This window comes from Antechinus flavipes, chromosome 4 (genome assembly GCF_016432865.1).
Source record: "Antechinus flavipes isolate AdamAnt ecotype Samford, QLD, Australia chromosome 4, AdamAnt_v2, whole genome shotgun sequence".
In the NCBI taxonomy this organism is placed as follows: Eukaryota; Metazoa; Chordata; class Mammalia; order Dasyuromorphia; family Dasyuridae; genus Antechinus; species Antechinus flavipes.
In genome coordinates this window covers 307105722-307124530 of record NC_067401.1, presented here as the reverse complement: position 1 = coordinate 307124530, position 18809 = coordinate 307105722, and the positions used below count along the sequence as shown (strand labels likewise).

The window sequence follows — 18809 nt, the reverse complement described above, 5'->3', positions numbered from 1 at the left end:
AAGCAAACATTCTCTGGAGTTACAGGATCTAAGTTAAAATTCTAGCACTGTTACCATACTGTTATGACTTGGAAAATTCACTTCATTTCCCTAGACTTCTGTTACCTCATCTGTAAAATGAGTAAGAGGATGATTCTTAAGTTTTCTTCTAGCTCGAAATTAATGCACATATGAGAGGTCAAAGAACAGGTGAACAGCTTAAGTGCCGCCCTTATAGCATGTGCTACAACTTTTTCTTCTTCCTTTTTTTCCCAGTGAGCAAATGCAATTGAGTAGAATGAACACCTTTCTACATGGATGATATTCATGCCAAAGATTAACTAGCAGAGATTGTTAATAGTTTTTCTGAATTTCAACATTTCAGCTCAATAGGTTAAGAGAAATTTCACAATTTTTGAGAGATAACCAAGTACCCTCTAAAGCTGGGTGCTTTGTCATATCTTAAACAGGGATTGAATAGTACTCTGTTCCATAGGGAATATCTTTCCCCAGTGTGTGAGAGAGAAAAAGCAAGAAATTGTTCAGTGGTCAGAGTACTCAAACATAGAACTGATGATGGGATTAGAGAGAGAAAGGAACCCCTGATCCCTGGACAAAATGTTGTGTGGCAAATAAATGGAACGTGGGGAAAAGACTTTCATTTTGCTGAATACCTTGGCCAGTAGGCCTGGAATGACAACCAACTGCAAAGAGTTGGGATATCTCTTCAGAGATTCAGCTTTCTGGGCAAAATAAATGACTCTCCTCTTTTTAGAATAGTATTTAAATAGTAAATACAATAGTATTTAAATATTATTTCCCAAATACATGTAAAAATAGTTTTCAATATCCATTTTTGTAAGACTTTTCCAAATTTTTCTCTTTCCCTCTTTTACATTCTCCCCTCCCCAAGACAGAAAGTAATCAGATATAGGTTAAATATGTGCAATCCTTTTAAATATATTTGTATATTTGTAGATGACTCTCCAATTTAAAAAAATAATAATTTCACAACTCTAAAGTAGGGATGGGAAGTGCTGAGAGGGAATATACAAGTTAGTGTCATGGCAGCTGGTAAGAATGCTGGAGTATGAAGTGAAACTTGACTAGAACCAAGCTAGATGTAATGGCAACTAAGGCAAGTACCTATCAACAATCTTTCATGCTGTGTTGTCCCTAATAAAAGGGTCACATACCAGAAATATTAAAAATAATTTAGAAAATGCCTGGCAATATACCAATTAGACTTTTTATGAAGGATTTATGGAAAGATATAGAAAAAATTACAAAGGATAACATGATGTGAATAGATTATATCAATGGAGGAAATGCTAATATTGGCAAGATAACAAGATCATAGTATCACTGGAAGAGATCTTAGAAGTTACTTATTCTAACTCTTTATTATTTTATAGAGAAGGAGAGAAGAGATACAGAGAGACTTGAACAACTAGGATCACACAGATATTAAAGGACCAAACCAAGATTCAAATCTAAGACCTCTATACAAAGGAAGCACATTCATGTGCTAATTAATAGATATATATTTAAATACTGTCATATACCTCCTCTTCCCTAACACATGCATAAAAATGATCAATAAATTACTGGATTAACATATTTGTCATAAATTCACAGAGGAAGTTGTTTTGAATGAGAACCATTATTTCAAGTAACTGTTTTACCTGATCTTTAATAATAATTCTTCCAGCTACCTAACAATAAATCTAATTTGTGGAGAACACAAAGTAATCATGACCAGCAGGGGTCAGAAAACCCCTTTCAGTTATGTGTGGTCTTTTAAAACCCATACAACCCATCAAAGATACCAAAGGAACATATCTCATTTGTTCTTATGAACAAATGCCGAAAAGAATCATCCCTTCCTAACTAAATCTAGCACACGACACAAATAAAAGCCAAAATATGTGCTTAACTCTGCAACCAATTATATGTTCATTTTGCTTTAAACAATGGATATAATAATATCACCAAACTTGTTTGAAAAAGGAAAACTTTTTGGAATCACTTTATAGGATCACTTGATCTACACCAGAAAGGGACTTCAAGGGAGATCATCTTGTTCAACATCTTCATTTTACAAATAAGGAAAATGAGGCCCCGAAAGATTTTTTTTTTTTGGACATGTGCAAAGTCACAGAAGCATTAAACATCTGTCAAGATTTGAATCTAAGTACTCTGAATCTAAAGTCAATGTGTTCCCTTACTATGCTACCTCAGAGAATTTTAAGTGTGAGAGTGTATGTATGCATGTAAAAATTCTTGATTTCTAATTAGTGATTTGTGGTGGTGGTTGTTTTTAATATAAAAGTCTTACATTAAATTCAACTGTTGTTTTGCTCAAACCTATTCACAACTGTATACATACCCATCCTATAACTAATGTGTAGACATTCTGCTGAAGGGAATGTACAACTCTGAAAAGCCCCTCTATTATTCAGCTGTAGTAGTAAAGCTTTCAATAACAGATACCTGAGAGTGAAACACAGCTCTGGATACAGCGTTGGCAGTGTACAAAGATGTAATGGAGAAGCCACTGTCAAAGGCTAATGTGTGGGATTCCTTAAAAAGTCACAATGATGTTTTTAAAAAGCATCAAAGAAATATTTTTTACAGAAAAGTTCTAGAAAGTCATAGTACAATTCAGTTTCTACAGTTATAACAGTTTGGATTTGACAGATTAAGTAGTAAAGGAGAATGCCAAAACAACACATTGCAAGAGTGTTGTAAACTATGATTTATGAAATCCACATTCTGAAATCATTAGCCAAAAATATGTACATCTGGTAGTATTAAAGAGATAGGATCCATTCCTGCTAAAAACACTTTTATTTCTTCTCAAGAGAACATGAAGGACATTTATGGTCAAATCCCAACTGTTTGCTTAGGCAACCATCCTGATTTATGAAGTAGATGTCTGAGTGTGACACATCAACTCATGTCTTTTCTGAACCAGAAAACAGACTGAAATTTACAAATCCAGACTCCTTGGTATTTTTAAAGAACACTACTTATAACTATCTCATACTATTTCTCAGTAACAGAAATAACAATAAGAGAAGAAAACAATGTGGACAATGAATGGAGTTAAGTCAACATGTAGGAGTAATCATAGATTAGAATATAAATTACAAAGAGAATATAGAAGAATTTATAGAATGGGGTTAGAAAGATAAATACATGGAGCAAATAAAGGATAGAGCTTAGGAGGAAAAAAGTTTCAGTTGTATAGTTAGATGGATGGAATTTATTTTTCCTATGTATCATGAGATCTTTTGACTCAATAATAAGGAAATAAATATATACATCATATTATTGAAATCACTTGTTTCCCCAAAGAAAGAACAGTGGGAAATGAATATAAACTGCTTGCATTTTTGTTTTTCTTCCCGGGTTATTTCTACCTTCTGAATTCAATTCTTCCTGTGCAACAAGCAAACTGTTCAGTTCTGCACGTATATATTGTATCTAGGATATACTGTAACCTATTCAACATGTAAAGGACTGCTTGCCATCTAGGGGAGAGGGTGGAGGGAGGGAGGGGAAAAATCGGAACAGAAGTGAATGCAAGGGATAATGCTGTAAAAAAAAAAAATTACCCTGGCATGGGTTCTATCAATAAAAAGTTATTAAAAAAAAAAAAGAAATCACTTGTTTCCTACTGCTTCACCGGCTATTTAAAATGGAGAGTTAGTACAAAGAAAGATAGCAAGGTACAAAGAAGAGAAAACAAGATTTAGAGACAAAAGATGCAGAAATGAAATCTTGACTCTGCCTTTTGCCAGAAGGGTAAGCTGAACACATAACAATTTCTCTGAACCTTACTTCTTCATCAGTGAAATGTGAATAATCTTGTATTGTCTATTTCAGATGGCTGTTTATATAGAAGAAAGATTACTGTTACCAAGATATGTTTCCAAAATACCAAAAGGGAAGATGAGGAAATTCTAAATTTCCTCTAATGGGAGGTTGAGGCTGTCACTATTTTAACTAATATAATTTTGTTTTTATGTAACAGAAACAGCAGTTCTTTAGCATAAAAAGACATAGATAAGTAAACAGTTATCAATACATTCATATAGTATTACATAAGCATGGTATAATAGAGCAATGAGCTGAAAATCAAGAAACATTAGTTCCAATCTATGAAGTGATAAGTAAATATCTGTCATCATGAAGAATTTCTCAAGATTTGTCAAACCAAATCACCACTATTTACTTTTTTGTTAATTATATAGAATAAACATTTTTGTAATACTATGTGGCAGGCACTGTGCTAAGTGCTAAGTTACACATTTTAGTTTTCAGAAGTCTTCTAAAAGACACTTCGGTAAAATTCAAGTCATCTATGAAAATTGTCCAGACTAATCCCACCTGGCCTCCAATCCTGTTATTTCCTCTATAATTCAATATTTGGTAATAACCATAGCTGTTTGTTTATTTCCATATAAAACTATTCATCCTTTATCTTCTTAAAGACAAAGATCACATTTGTTCTATGTGTAATCCCCACAGTGTTTTTAATGTTGAATGTGTTTAATAAAATGCAATCTACTCACTGTTCTACCTAGATCACAAGATCCTTCAAATCTTCAACTTACTTTTCCCGTTTCAATGACTGTAAGATCTCATATGGCTAATAAAGTAAGACAGCTAACCCAGGACTTAATTATGTGAAACTTTAGAATTCCAGGCAGACAGCTACAAATGTAGTCAAGTTACAAAGTCTAACTATAATTGTAACTATAGTTGTCAAGTCTCTATCTCTTATCTCCTCCTCTATAGCTCATATTCCCAAAATAAAAGATGATAATCAGAATGGCATAATTTTAAAAGATCTATTACCTTGAAGTAGCCTAGGCTTGAAACAAATCGATAGACACCTATTTTACAAAAACACCACCCTGTATTCTTGTACACCAGACTATAGAGCATAAATGTTCTTTAAAGTAAGATAAATATGCATAGCTCAATAAAAGTATCATATAGATTTAGAAATAGAAAAAAACTTAAAAGGTTATTTATTCTATTCCCTGCATGGATGAGGACTTGGAAGTGTGGTACTTCCTAGAAAAGAGAGTTTGTATTACACCTCCAAATAGGAAAAGAGAACATAAATCTATTCTAACTTCAGGTATATGCTACTATATACTGGGTAAAATACCAGTAAGTCACAGAAGGAAAAAAAAAAGCCATATATATGCACATAATATACACGAAATTATAGAAATTTTCTGAACCAAGAGGCAATGTTTTTGAAAAATATGCATTTCAAAGATCATCGAATGTATATGGCAAGCTGGGCTTAATATGCAGTACAAAAAAAAAAATCCTGTTATTATGCACTGCTTAACTTATCTGGGCCTTAATTCTTCATTAGTAAAATGAGAGGATTGAACTAGATAGCTTATAAGTTCCTTTCCAGATCTAAAACTGTAATTCTATGAATCTGAAAGTGTGTTTATAATTATTATCAGAGATTGTTATAATAAGGCAGAATAGTATTGTAGAAAGAGCATTGCCATGGAGGAGGAGGCCCTGTTCCACAAACTGACCTATTCCCCACATACAGACAATTCCCCTAATCTTTCTGAGCCTTGGTTTCCTCAACTATAAAATGGAGTAAATAATATCTGCATTATCTTCAATGCTGCTTGTAAAGAAAGCTTGTCATAAACCTTACTATGATATAGAATTACAAACTATAAAATTTATTAAAAGTTAACATTGAAGCTCATATGAACTTAATTTTCTTATAAAGTTGATTAAATAAAAAATCAGGAAGGTAGATTGTTGTTCTTCCCAATAATTTCAAGATTGTAAAGGGAAATCAGACAATCAGGTCTGATGTTAGTAATGAATGCTTTACTTAAAACCCCCTAATTCTCCCCATATTTAATGAGATAATAGGACTTACTGAGGTCTGGCCTATGATATTCCCAGAGTAGTGAATAATGTCATCAATTCTACAAGATTATATCTGAGGTGGTACCAAATAAGATGGTACCAAGTAAGTCACATGCTGCTTTCATAAAAAAGTAATTACAGTCAACTTTCACATGTTTAACTTTTTTAATTTTGAGCATTTACATGATTATATTAGTAACTTCATTTTTACTTTTACATTGGCAATCATGCATATCCTCAGCTATCTGCTGTAGAGCAAAAAATGAAGGCACAATGAATGCAATTTGTGGAGTGTCTGATATCCAACTAGAGTGGCTTGCTATAACTGACCAGCTGACTACAGATGGTGAAGCTATTGATCTCATTTTGATTGCAGCCTCAAAATTAAATGTCAACTCACTTCTGCCATACTCCCACTCTCTGAACCCTTTAAGGATCTTAAATGATGCATGAAGCTGATCTCATTGATGGATTATCTAAAGCTGATGCATCCTTCACAGTCTCTAACACTATCCATGAGCCAGAAAGGGCCAAGTCAGAGATGATAATTGCCAATCTTCTGGCTGCTTCTGCAGCAAAGACTAAACTCCCAGCAATCTTCCCTTGGTTTTCAGGTGAACAAGGTAGAGATTTGTGCAGTATAGCATACAGCATAACTTCCTCACACTGTTATCTGACACAGTGGAAGGTAAAATTCAATTTTCAAAATGTTTTAGTTTTAAGAATTATATTTGCTGTATACCATTTAGGGTATCATAGATTTCACATGCTAGGTAAATGAAGAGTGTCTAAAATAAATATGTTAGAGCAAAAGGTCATCATAGTTACCAAATTCTAGGGGATTCCTAGCCAAAAAATGCTTTGCATGTTATCATTTTTATTTTATATACTGCATTTTATGAGTTATTACATGGTTACTGTGTTAGGAAAAATATATAAGAATTAATAATTTGTTAGGAAAAGTACATAAGAATTAATGATGTTATAAATAATTGAATGCAGAAAAGTGTATTTTCAGCGATTTCTAGTGAAAGATTTCAGCAATGATGTGTGATGAACTCTGTTATTCTTGACTCCAAAACTGGCACTCTATTCGGTATACCACCCTCCTGCCACAAGACCAAAGTTAGACCCGGATATTATTCTCATAAATCTGTTGTATTTTCCATTACACAGTAAGCTCCAAGAGGGCCAAAACAGTTTCAAACTTGTATTTGTATTCCTAGACCTCATCACAGTTATCTGAAACATAATAGGTACTTAATGTTTATTAAGTAACAAGTTCAAAAGTGGTTCCTGATCCATATCAATTCTTCTGAAAAAAAAAAAAAGTTCCCAAAAACCAAAAGCTAGAGGCTTGAGAAAAGTACCAACTCCAACCTCCCACCCCACTTCTAATTCTCTTGTGAATTTACCGGTTCAACTAATTTTAGAATTATGGCTTCTAGGCTATTGGGTGAGAATGAACTAAAACACTGAAATCTTCCAAGGATAAAGTAATGGCATTTTTAAATTTCTCAAAAGTTAATGGAAACCATCAATTAAAAAAAAAATTCCTCCTAAATTGACTACAATGACAAATGGTGATTTTGGTCTTCTATAGATATAGTCTTTCCTTCTCTGGATGTGGCTAATAATGTTCACTACCACTCCTTGGGAATTTTTATTAGGGGGAAAATTGTCAATCTATATTAGGAAAAGCTGTTCAAAGTAATTGTCAGTATACATTTTTAAATGAGAGAAAATGCAATTTTTATATACCAAGTTATTAACTTTAAAAATAAGAATTAGCCTAGTTCTAATATCTCATTAAAAAGCAATTACTGAGTATTAAAAAAAAATTGTTAGTGTTAGAGCATATGTCCCCCTGCTACTCTAAAAGCCCTAGACTCTGGGAAGCCCTACTGACTGCATTTCTATTTTAACTCCATGTGTCCACTAAGAATAGTGACATGCAAGGAGTTTAATGAGGAGTCTTTGATTGCTGGCACTTTGTGTTCTAACAGGTTGCCCGAAAAATAAATACCACTTTCTCAGTCATAAAAGCAACCACAGAGTTGAAGAAAATAAACAAGGAAATGCCTGATGTTTGAAAGAACTTTATTAATACAAACTATTAAATCAAATACTAGCTGGTGTTTAAGTAAAGGGATTGAATATTAAGGGTATTTCATTGAGCTCTTAGAACTCAAAACCAGGAGAAATCAAATAATTTAGAGGTGTTGTCTTTAGAACCTTTGTTGATAAGGCAATGTAATATAGCAGAAAGAATACTAAATTAGGAATGGGTCCTAATTCCTACTCTGGCATTTTAAAAAAAAATTGCTATCTTAAAAAAAATGTTATCTTTTGTGTTTAGACTATAGGCATTTTAAAATAAAATCTCATTCTCTTTTCCTTCCCATTCCCTGAACTGAACCCCATGTAGTTAAGCTCTTCCAATTTTCTGGAACTCTATTTCCTTCAAAAAAAAAAAAAAAAAAAAAAAAAAGCAGGAGTGATGCTAAGGTCTTTTTAGTGCTGACAGCCAAAAGTTCCTTTACAAATGAGGCCTGATATGAAGGCTGAGGTACTGAGGAAGTGTGTAAAATACATAAAAAACAAAAATTTTTACATTTCTTTTGTTATTTGATCATCACAACACCGAATTAAATTAGGTAGTGCTATTATTCTTATTTCACAGATAAGAAAACTTCAGTTGAGATAGACTATGACCAAGGTCAAAGAATGTCTGTGAACTCATTTGAACTCAGGAATTCTTGCCATCATGTGCTCTATCCACAAAACCAAGCTGCCTTTTCTTGAATGAATTATATACCTTAAAATCTAGACTTTGAAGTAAACTGAAGGAGATAGCTATGCATACACAACAAAAACATTTCAATGATGCAATGCTATCCTGAATGGTCATTTTGCTAAAAGTTTAAATAGAGATTTGAGATTTGCAAAGTTTTACAAATATCACCATTTTTATCCTTACAATCACCACAGGAGGTAGCAGATATTATTATTCCGATTTCACAGATAAGGAAACTGAGGCAGAGAAATTAAGTAACCTGTCCAGATTAGCATATCTCTGATGCCAAATTGGAACTTGCATCTTCCCGAATTTGGGTCCAGAGCTCTGTGCTTCTGAGGAGTGCCATAGACTGAGGCAGAAAGAATCCTAGAGAGGAGGTCCAGCTCTATCACTAACTGGTTATGTGGTCTAAAAAAAAAAGTATTTTGCTTCTCTTGGACTTAATTTCCTTATAGATAAAAAGAAAAGAGAAGAACAGCTAATCTCTGAGATCTTATTCACCCCTTACATTTTCTAATTTTTTTTTCTTCAGGTCCCTTTTCCTCAACAAGAAGGCCACATCAGAAGCTAAAGTTTTCCAGAGGCCAAAGAACATTCTTCAGTTCTGACTCATTTTTACTTTGGGGAAAAGCAAAGCAAATTTTGTTTAAAAGCAACATTTGTTGCCATTAAAAAAAAATCCATACCAAGTACACTACCCTGAGTAGTTAAAGTTGTTGCATTAAATAGTCATATTCCTTCCTGTATTTCTTACTTAAATCTTTTCTTATACCAACTCTTTATTTAAAAAAAATCAAAAGAAAAGATCTAATATAAGGTTAGATTTAGAAAATCTGAAGTCACAATTAAATATGGCTAACTTCAATGGACATGATATATCATGAGGAAGTGAGAGAGGAAATTGGTGTATTATTTGAGGATTATGAATGATGGCTGGGCTTAGGGAAGCTGATTAAACTTCTGTAATTAGGCATTAAACAGCTTTCCCGAAGAAAGACATATAGAGCAGAAGTACTAACTAGTGAAATTCAATGCCAGTGTACCTACCTCCAGGGATTTCAAGATTTCCTTCTGAATTCGTTATAATCAGGATAGGATTCACAGAAGGCCCAAAGAGTACCTGAGAGACTAATGACTTGAAGTAAGATCAAAGGGTCATTCCAGGAATCATTGTATATATATGCGATGTTCAATTCATTGTGCATACTTATTTTTAAACGGAGATCAAATAAAACCCCAAAGTCAAAATTTCCTTATCAACATCATCTCTCCCAAGAGTTCATTTTTCCAATATGCAATATTGGCATTAGTGGACTCCTTATGTTCTTTAAAAAAAACACACACAAACACACATAATAATACAACAAATACTGTACAAATTGTGGGATTTTTAAAATCACTATGATTAACTGCTATAATGTAGCATAAACTACTCATTTAAATACTAGACCAGTGTCATCCAAGGATACTGATAAATTTCCTCCAGATGCAGACAAAAATTTAGATACATTTAGTAAAACTAAACTCCAGTCAGCTGTTGTATGCTTTTTAGAGCTCCCAAGTTGGAGTTCCAAAATGCACTATGCTTTCTAGAGCCCCCACGCTAGGGTGCCAAAATATACCATCAGGACTAGCTCTCTGGAGGATCTCTAGACCAACCTGAGTCCTTGATCTTAGTGGAGGAGTGATTAAGCAGGGACCCAGAAGGATGTTCAAAACATGGAGTCCATATATTCCAAATTCTCTCAGCCTTCTATACCTTAATACCCTTATATAACCAAAGCAACACTGCATGCCTAATGATACACTGTGCAGGTGGGATAAACAACTTGCTATTAGATGTAGATGAGTCTTTGCCACCTGGTATCACTCTGTTTCAATCACAACACAGGTTGTCACTGCCCCCTGACTTCTCAGGAAGGCCGAGAGCCCTTAGGGGAGATGGGGAGCTGAATCAGACACTATGAGCAGGTTCCCTCTGGGATAAAGGGTCTTCTTATACTTCATCCAGGGATTCCCCCATTGTCTATGACCCTAGTCTGAGATGTGACAATTGTTGGGAAAACCAGCTCCATTCCTTTATAAGAGCAGCAGCTTCTAATTTACATTTATATGGCACTTTTACAAGTATAATCTAATTGAATGTGGAGAACAATCCTGTGAGGTCTATGGCATAAAGATTATTTTTATGTGATAGACAAGACCAGAGCAGTTTAAGCATAATATAATGGGAGGGACCAGATAATTATTTAGTTTAACTCCCTTGTTTTACCAAAGAGGAACTACAAAGTGAAGGGACTTGTTCAAATTCAAATGTCTGAAAAAGGTTAGAACCAGGATTCAATTTTTTGGTTCTGTTTTGATTTTTCCTCCTCGTATATAATGCTTCCTTCTCTTTTTTCACAGTTAATGAATGTCAAATTCTAGGAAAATCTTACATGAACTGATACATGAAATGAATAGAATCAGGAGAACACTGTACATACATAGTAACAGCAATACTATAATATGATCAACCATGAATGACAACTCTTCTCAGTAACATAATGATTCAAATAATTATCAGATTGCTTCCTGTTTTGGGAAGGGGAAAGGTAAGGGAGGAGGAAAAAAATGTAGAACACGATGTCTTACAAAAATGAATGCTGAAAACTACTTCATATGTATTAGGGGGAAAAACTATGCTTTGATCTGAATTGAAAATCCATTTTTTTCCTCTGAAGATGGATAGCATTTTTTCCTAATAAATCTTCAGAATTGTCTTGGATCATTATATAAAATATTTTATATATATATAAAATGCTTCTTTATGGCATATGAGCAATTCTGCTTTTGGAAGAAGTTTTTAGTTATTGTTTTAAAATTGTGGACAAAAAAGTTATCTTTGGGAAGAAAATATTCATACAAAATTATATCATAGATTATTTGAGAGAGTAAAAATGGGCCCAGTCAGATGTTTTCACTAACATCTCAATGTTTATGAATTGATTTTTAGGTTTATCTGGATTTCAGATTCATTTTTTGCAAAGATACAAACATATATAAAAGTTCATTTTCAAACTTTATCAACAATAATGGCATTTTGACAATAACTGGAAAAGATGACTTAGGACTTAAGACAAGAAACTAGCAACTTCTTTATTAGGTAGATTAAGGGTAGTTCTTGAGGGTAACTATTACTGATGTGTTTGACACCCCCCTCCCCACCTTGGTTTGGTAGTGATAGTGAATGGGACATATATACACCTGTGCTTGTTAAGACTGGTTAATATTTAAGGTTTCTCCCATATTTAGAGTTACTTAGATCTACCAATAAATGATACTTTCAGTTTAGGAAAGGGAAATCAATACAATATAGCCTTTTGCTATTGGGTTTACCTCATTCTAATAATCCAGAGGTGTATTTAACTCTGGTAATCATTGACCAATTAAATTTTGGTAAAATGAGTGGTAATTAGTTTTCTCTCAGTAACATCTTTATTAAAAGCAATAAGTAAACTACTTTTAAAATTCATGATTTTTTGTTTTCTGAACTGCAATTGTAGTATGTCAGACTAGGTTTTGCAAATTCATATTGGAATGAGAAGCACTTTTATGAAAGTTTCAGTATTCTCTTTGAGACAGTCTAAATTTGATGACCAATTTACATTTATTCTGTTTTTCAAAGTGACATGGATGTCAAAGGCACACCAATTTAGAGGGAAAGCTCATCTGCAAAACATACATAAGAAACATGATAGAAAAATATTATGAGAAATATCTTGCAGAACAATGAAAAAGCAGTGGGGAGAGAAAAAAAGAATACAATTTTGAGGCACATGACCACTAATAAATGAAAATGGAAGGAATAACAAGTTCAATTAAAATGGAATAGATCTTCCAGCATTTTTATGCTCAAGTTCAAGAAACTGACATTCCAGCTTATCACAAATTCATACAGCAAACACATGCTACAATATAGAAAAGTTCGATTATATATTATTAAACCACCCAGAAAAGGGAAAGGAAAAGCAACTCCATTTACAAGAAATATAGATGCACAGGCAAAGGAAGCTCAGACATTGGCACAATATCTAAGGGGGGAAGAAGGCTTGAGAATATCAGGATAGAGGTGTAAGAGGAGAGACAAGAGTGGGTAGAAGTCCCTGAGTCAAAAAATACAGAGTAAAACTCTTCTGCAATATGGCAATTTCCAACATTCCATAAAAGTTGTCACTATGTTACAGAATTTTAATATGTAGTTTATTGGAAATGAAGAGGTAAAAGTTCATTGCTTTTTTTCCAATGGAAAAACTATTCATTTTACAGAAATTCACCCTTCAATTCCACTAAGTGTCTAAAGTGAAAATCAACTTACTTGTAAATAATCACTAGATGGTTGAGATTTTTTGCCATCATAATTTTGAGTTGTTCAGCAATTAATAGTAATCTATTTCCTCAATAAAATCATTTTCATGGTTTTATTATTTCAGAAAATTGTTAATTTATATTAATGTCATTATTTTATAAATTGTTATTTTACCATATCTGCTTTCTTGTTAAATTCTTTTTTAGTAATGTTCTTGATTTGAAATAATTTAAATTCAATGTTATTATTCTGAAGTAGAAAAGGTTTATTAAAAATTTTTAAGGGAAGATTTAATAGATTAGACTGGTCTGAAACAATCCTCTGCTGTTTTTAAAATAGTTTGTATGGGTAAACGTATTTCCAATTAGGAAATTATATTTTAATGTCACATAATGTTCATGAATGCAGTATCGTAAGTGTTACTAAATATGCTAAATCATTTTCGAAATGAATGTTATTATTTGGAGGCAGCTAGGTGGCCCAGTTCATAGAGTGCTGGGTTTTGAGTCCAGCACACATACTAGATAGAGCTTTATAATTCTGGGCAAGTCACTTAACCTCTGTTTGACTTAATTCTTCAACTGTAAAACAGGAAAAATAACAGTGTCTAACTTGCAGGGTAATTATGAGGATCCAAGAAGATAATATTTGTAAAGTTCCTGGACCATATTAGGTGCTATAAAAGTGGCATAATGGATTGAGCATCCCTTTGGAAATTAGTATAACCTAGACTGAAGTTTTGCCTCTGGCCCATGGAGGCTATATGATCATAGACGGGTCATAACTTCTCGATATACCAGCCAATTCTCAAAATGTTTCACTTATAGACCGGGCAGGTTTTCATTAGTAGAGGGAATTTACAAAACTAGTGTTCCCCATAATAATGAAATCATAAATATGGAACCCAAAACCAAAATGAATCTTGTTTCATAAACAGTCTATCAAACTTAATATATTAATCTCAATTTACCAAATTGATTCAAGACTTAGAAGAAAACCTTAAGAGTAAAGGGCAAGTTGGGGGCAGGAAGGCCTTGTTCAAGGCTTGGCTCTGACACACACTGTAGCTAGAAAAGAGAATCCTCTAAGATTCTACAGCTGCAGAGAAGATGCAAGGGCTCCATGAGTCCTCATGTGTCCTCATTTAGCATTCCTGAGACAAATACTGATCACTGTTCTGTGTCCCAATCCTCTCAGCCTCTCAAAGAAAAACTTTTCCTGATTTTATTTAAGAACAATATAATATATTATAACATATTAATAATTATTATAATTTATTGTTATATTATAATAAAATATATAAAAATAAATATAATTATATATTTATTTATATATTATGTGTAATATATAACATTATTGTATAATATATAATTATAATAATATATAAATGTAATAAATAAAATAATTAAAATAACATATAATAAAATACATAAATAATATTATATAAATAAATAAAATAATAATAATAATAATAGCAATATAAGAAACATGTATGTCTGTGAATTAAGCCTTTTACTTTCACAGGCAGTTCTGAGATCAGCCTTGCCATAACACAACACTAATAAGAATGATAACAATAATATACTCCATTACTGATCATAATAAGTGGTTGGGAAGTTCAACCAACAAGGATATAGTTTGTATATTTATTGCAAAGTTCAAACACAGAGCATTTTGTAAATATTTAATGTGTGAATTGCCCTGACTGCTGGTACAGCTTGTGTTCATTAAAAATACCAGGAAGATAGATGGCTGACTTAAATATACTTTCAAGTCACTCTCACTTTTGTGCCAAGTAATGTGTCAGAAACAATTACAGCCCTCAAGCATGAGGCAAAATGAGGGTCCCTCTCCAACTCAGCAAAGGCAAAGCAATTAATGAAATAAGACATTTCCTGCCATGTCAGACAAAAGTATTTTTCTGGGTCCACTCTATTCACTCACTTCACCTGCCCACTCCTGCAGATCTCACCCACAAGGAAGTGTTAGACCTGATATCCTGCCCCATTAATGCCAAGAGTTACTCAGAAGCAACATAAAAGAAAAGCAATAAGTCTTAATAAGATTCTAGTATTTTGAAAGACTCAAGTTTTTCCCATCACTATCACTATCACTAAGATGTAAAATGGACAACTGGCAACAATTATGGAAGAGAGAGTTGAAAGTAAGCAATTTTGAGAAACAATATTTTTATCATGGTGGATATAATTACATAAGGTTGTGAGAATGTTTTTTCCCTACTTCTAAAAATGTGCTTCTTTAATGAATATAAACATATTCAATAAATGAAAAATACAACATGAATTTGACTTTCTTTAAAAAATGGGGAGAGCATAAGCACCTCTCAAACTCTTAGCAGGAGAAAAATCTTTAATGTCTGTTTACCTATTTATTCTCCTTCCCAGAAATAACAAACTTAGCCATATTACCTACCCTGAAAAGTACTTTTATCCCCTCCCAAAAGCTATAATCTAAGTTAAACTGTTTAGTTTCTTTCTAGAAATTAAAGAATTTATCACTCATTTTCCAGAGCACAGAATGCCTAGGAGGAAAGTCAATATTTAGGACTCCCTGCCACGTTCTCCCACTTAAACTTTGTACTCTTCAGGAAGCACAGCATCCTCAAACATGTAACACACCAACTAGCTCTTTGCTAGTGTATCTGATAAATTAACACTTGCTTTACATTAGAGGCCCTAATTTTCTCACTGCATTTTGGAAAAAGGCTGACATTAGACATTAATTAGAATCCAAAGCATAAAGTAATAGACCAATTACAGAATTATCTTCAGACCTTCTAGCATCTCTAAAATAATATATTTAAGAACTGGTCACTCTGTGCATAATACAAGCTTTGTTCCTAGTTAGATCAAAAGATAATGGCCAAGAAAGAGTTTTACAAACTTATTTCATTATATGGAAATCTTGTTTCTTTCAGGATATTTCTAGGGATGCTATTATAATAGAAATGACTTGAGTCATATATCTAAGCCCAATTATATGGATTTCAATTATTATAAATATTCTGATTAATAATCACATAGGTAAGTCTTCATTTCAGATTAGTCTTCATTACTAGAATTGAGGTTATCAATGTTCAAGATATTTCAATAAGGAAAAGGATGGAAAGAAATAATGGTATATTTGTTGTAATTAATATCAAATTATTGGTTTTGTATTAATAGTATTAATATGCATTGCATTAACATAAAAAGAATGATTAAGATGACAACAACACTTACAATCAAATACATTTTCATCTCTATTTGTGATGAGAATGGATTGTGATATCTCTCAAGAAATATATAAGGAAATACATATAGGAATATTTATATAAGAAAACAAAAAATGGTTTTAACAAGTTATAGCAGATCTTATCTATGCAATCAAACAACTAAATGAAAGGTGAAGAGAATCCCAAATCCTGCTGTATCTTTTGATTATAAAAAAGCATTTGCCTTGGCTGAATAAAACCCAACCTTAACGGCTCTCTTCTAATAGGGAGTTTCTCATATCTATGTCAAGTGTATATCAGATTTTTATGATAGATGCAACTAAAGGCTTACTGTTCAGTGAACCTCGGCTCATGAACATTAAGCAAGGAAGAAAACAGGTGTTTTCCACAGTAGTGCTCCAGATGCTCACATTTTCAGAGGGTACTGTGTCTAAAGGTCACATATTAAACAGCACAGCTCTAAGTTCAATGAAATTCTAGTGTACTTTTTTGCTTCCTGGATTTTTGAGAATATGTTACAGAATATAAGAATAGAGGTTTCCAAGATAAACATTAAATATAAGAAAACTTCAAGCAAATGGGAAATTATAAATAATGGTACTTTTGAGTGATGGCTGACTCTCTTCAAGTCAAAGACTACATTGAATTGAAGACTACTGTGGACTTTAGAAACAGCTGATAAGTAAATTGTGGTAAGGAAGAATGAAGAGTTGAAGATGACACCAAAGAGTGCAAAACTGACTAACTGAAAGGATAATGGTACCCTCAACAGCAATAAGGAAGATTGGAAGAGGGGTGTATTTGGGGGGGGAAAGATAACGTAAGGAGATCTGTAATGCTGATTACAACCCATCCCACCTGTACATGCTCATGTGATTCACTCTGTTCTATAGAAAAGATTGGGGAGGGAATAAAATTTTTGGCCAAATTCTATTGCAGAGTGCAAGGGATTGAAGAATGAGGAGGGGAATGCTAGATAAAATATTATTATCTTAAAATGTCTGTAGCAGTCTTTTTTGTAGTGGCAAGGAATGGAAAACTGAGTGAATGCCCATCAGATGGAAAATGGCTGAATAAGTTATGGCATAGGAATGTTATAAAATATTAAGAAATGATTAGCAGGATGATTTCAAAGAGGTCTGGAGAGACTTACATGAACTGATGCTAAATGAAGTGAGCAGAACCAAGAGATCATTGTATACAGCAACAAGATTATACAATGATCAATTCTAATGGCTGTGGCTCTTTTTAACAGTGAGATGATTCAGGCCAGTTTCAATGGTCTTGTAATAGAGAGAGCTATCTACACCCAGAGAGAGGACTGTGGGAACTAAATGTAGATCACAATATAGTATTTTCTCTTTTTGTTGTGGTTTGCTTGCATTTTGTTTTCTTTCTCACTTTTTTTTTTGCCTTTTTGATTTGATTTTTCTTGTGCAGCAAGATAATTTTGGAAATATGTATAGAAAAACTGCACATGTTTAACATATATTGGATTACTCGCTGTCTAGGGGAGAAGATGTGGGAAACCTTGGAGTACAAGGTTTTGTAAGAGTGAATGTTGAAAACTTGTTGGAATCTTTACAAACTGCTAACTCATTAGAGTTGATAGATTATTGATCTGATCTTACAAGAAGATGTTTTGGGCCTGAACCTGAAACAAGGTACTAAGTAGAACTAATTAATACAATGCTTGTGTTTACACCTTTACTCATTGGAATTCACAAGTATGGGAGATTCACAAAGTAAACTTTGTAACTTCGTGAATTCACACCTCCCTCAAAGCTCTTAGGGCCAGAGAGCACTATGGGAGAAACCTATAATCCCTCTCTCTCACATCCCACAATTCCTCTCTCTTGAATAAATAGAGCTTCAAAGGGGCCAGTCAGAAGCGTTTTCAGAGGAAGAAGCTATGAGTCAAGAGTTCAGCTGAAGATTGAGAAGGCTCTTTCAGAGGCAAGACAGATTCAACTTGGTGCTGGCTCTGGAGGCTGAAGAAAACAGAGGCAGAAGCAAAGGACAAGGCGGCAAGAGCTCTTGGAATCAAGCAGAGAGATAGGCCTCTAAGCTAACTGGGCTATATTAGAGACAATAAAAGATCTGAACTTTTATCACCTGGCTGCATTTTGGGTGATTATTTACTCTTAACTGAAACTAAGGCTGCCTCCAGAAAATCTCCTGGAGAAACCTTCTCTCACAGAGAGAACTATTATATTTAAAAGAAGAAAATCACCACAAAAACTATTTATGCATGTGTTTTGAAAATAAAAAGCTTTATATAAAAAATAAAACAGAACAATTTTGCTTTCATAGTTGCTACATATGCCTAGTTGCAGCAGCTAGACTATAAAAGTCCTGAACAGTTATAGGAAGCCTAGGTTGGGTCCTAGACACTGTGAGGGGATTGAGCAATAATGGGTGAAGAGAGTGAGGTAGCTGTGTTAGAGACAAGGCTTTTGCAACACAGGAAGGATATGATGGATCTTGCACTATATCTTGGGGTTAGACCTTAGCCTCAA

General features: G+C 33.4%; 1 protein-coding gene across 6 annotated transcripts in view; it reads right to left on the bottom strand.

Moving 5' to 3' along the window:
- The window catches only part of TPD52L1 (TPD52 like 1), a 162602-nt gene that overhangs the window by 38430 nt on the left and 105363 nt on the right, over positions 1 to 18809 (bottom strand). The window lies entirely within an intron of this gene.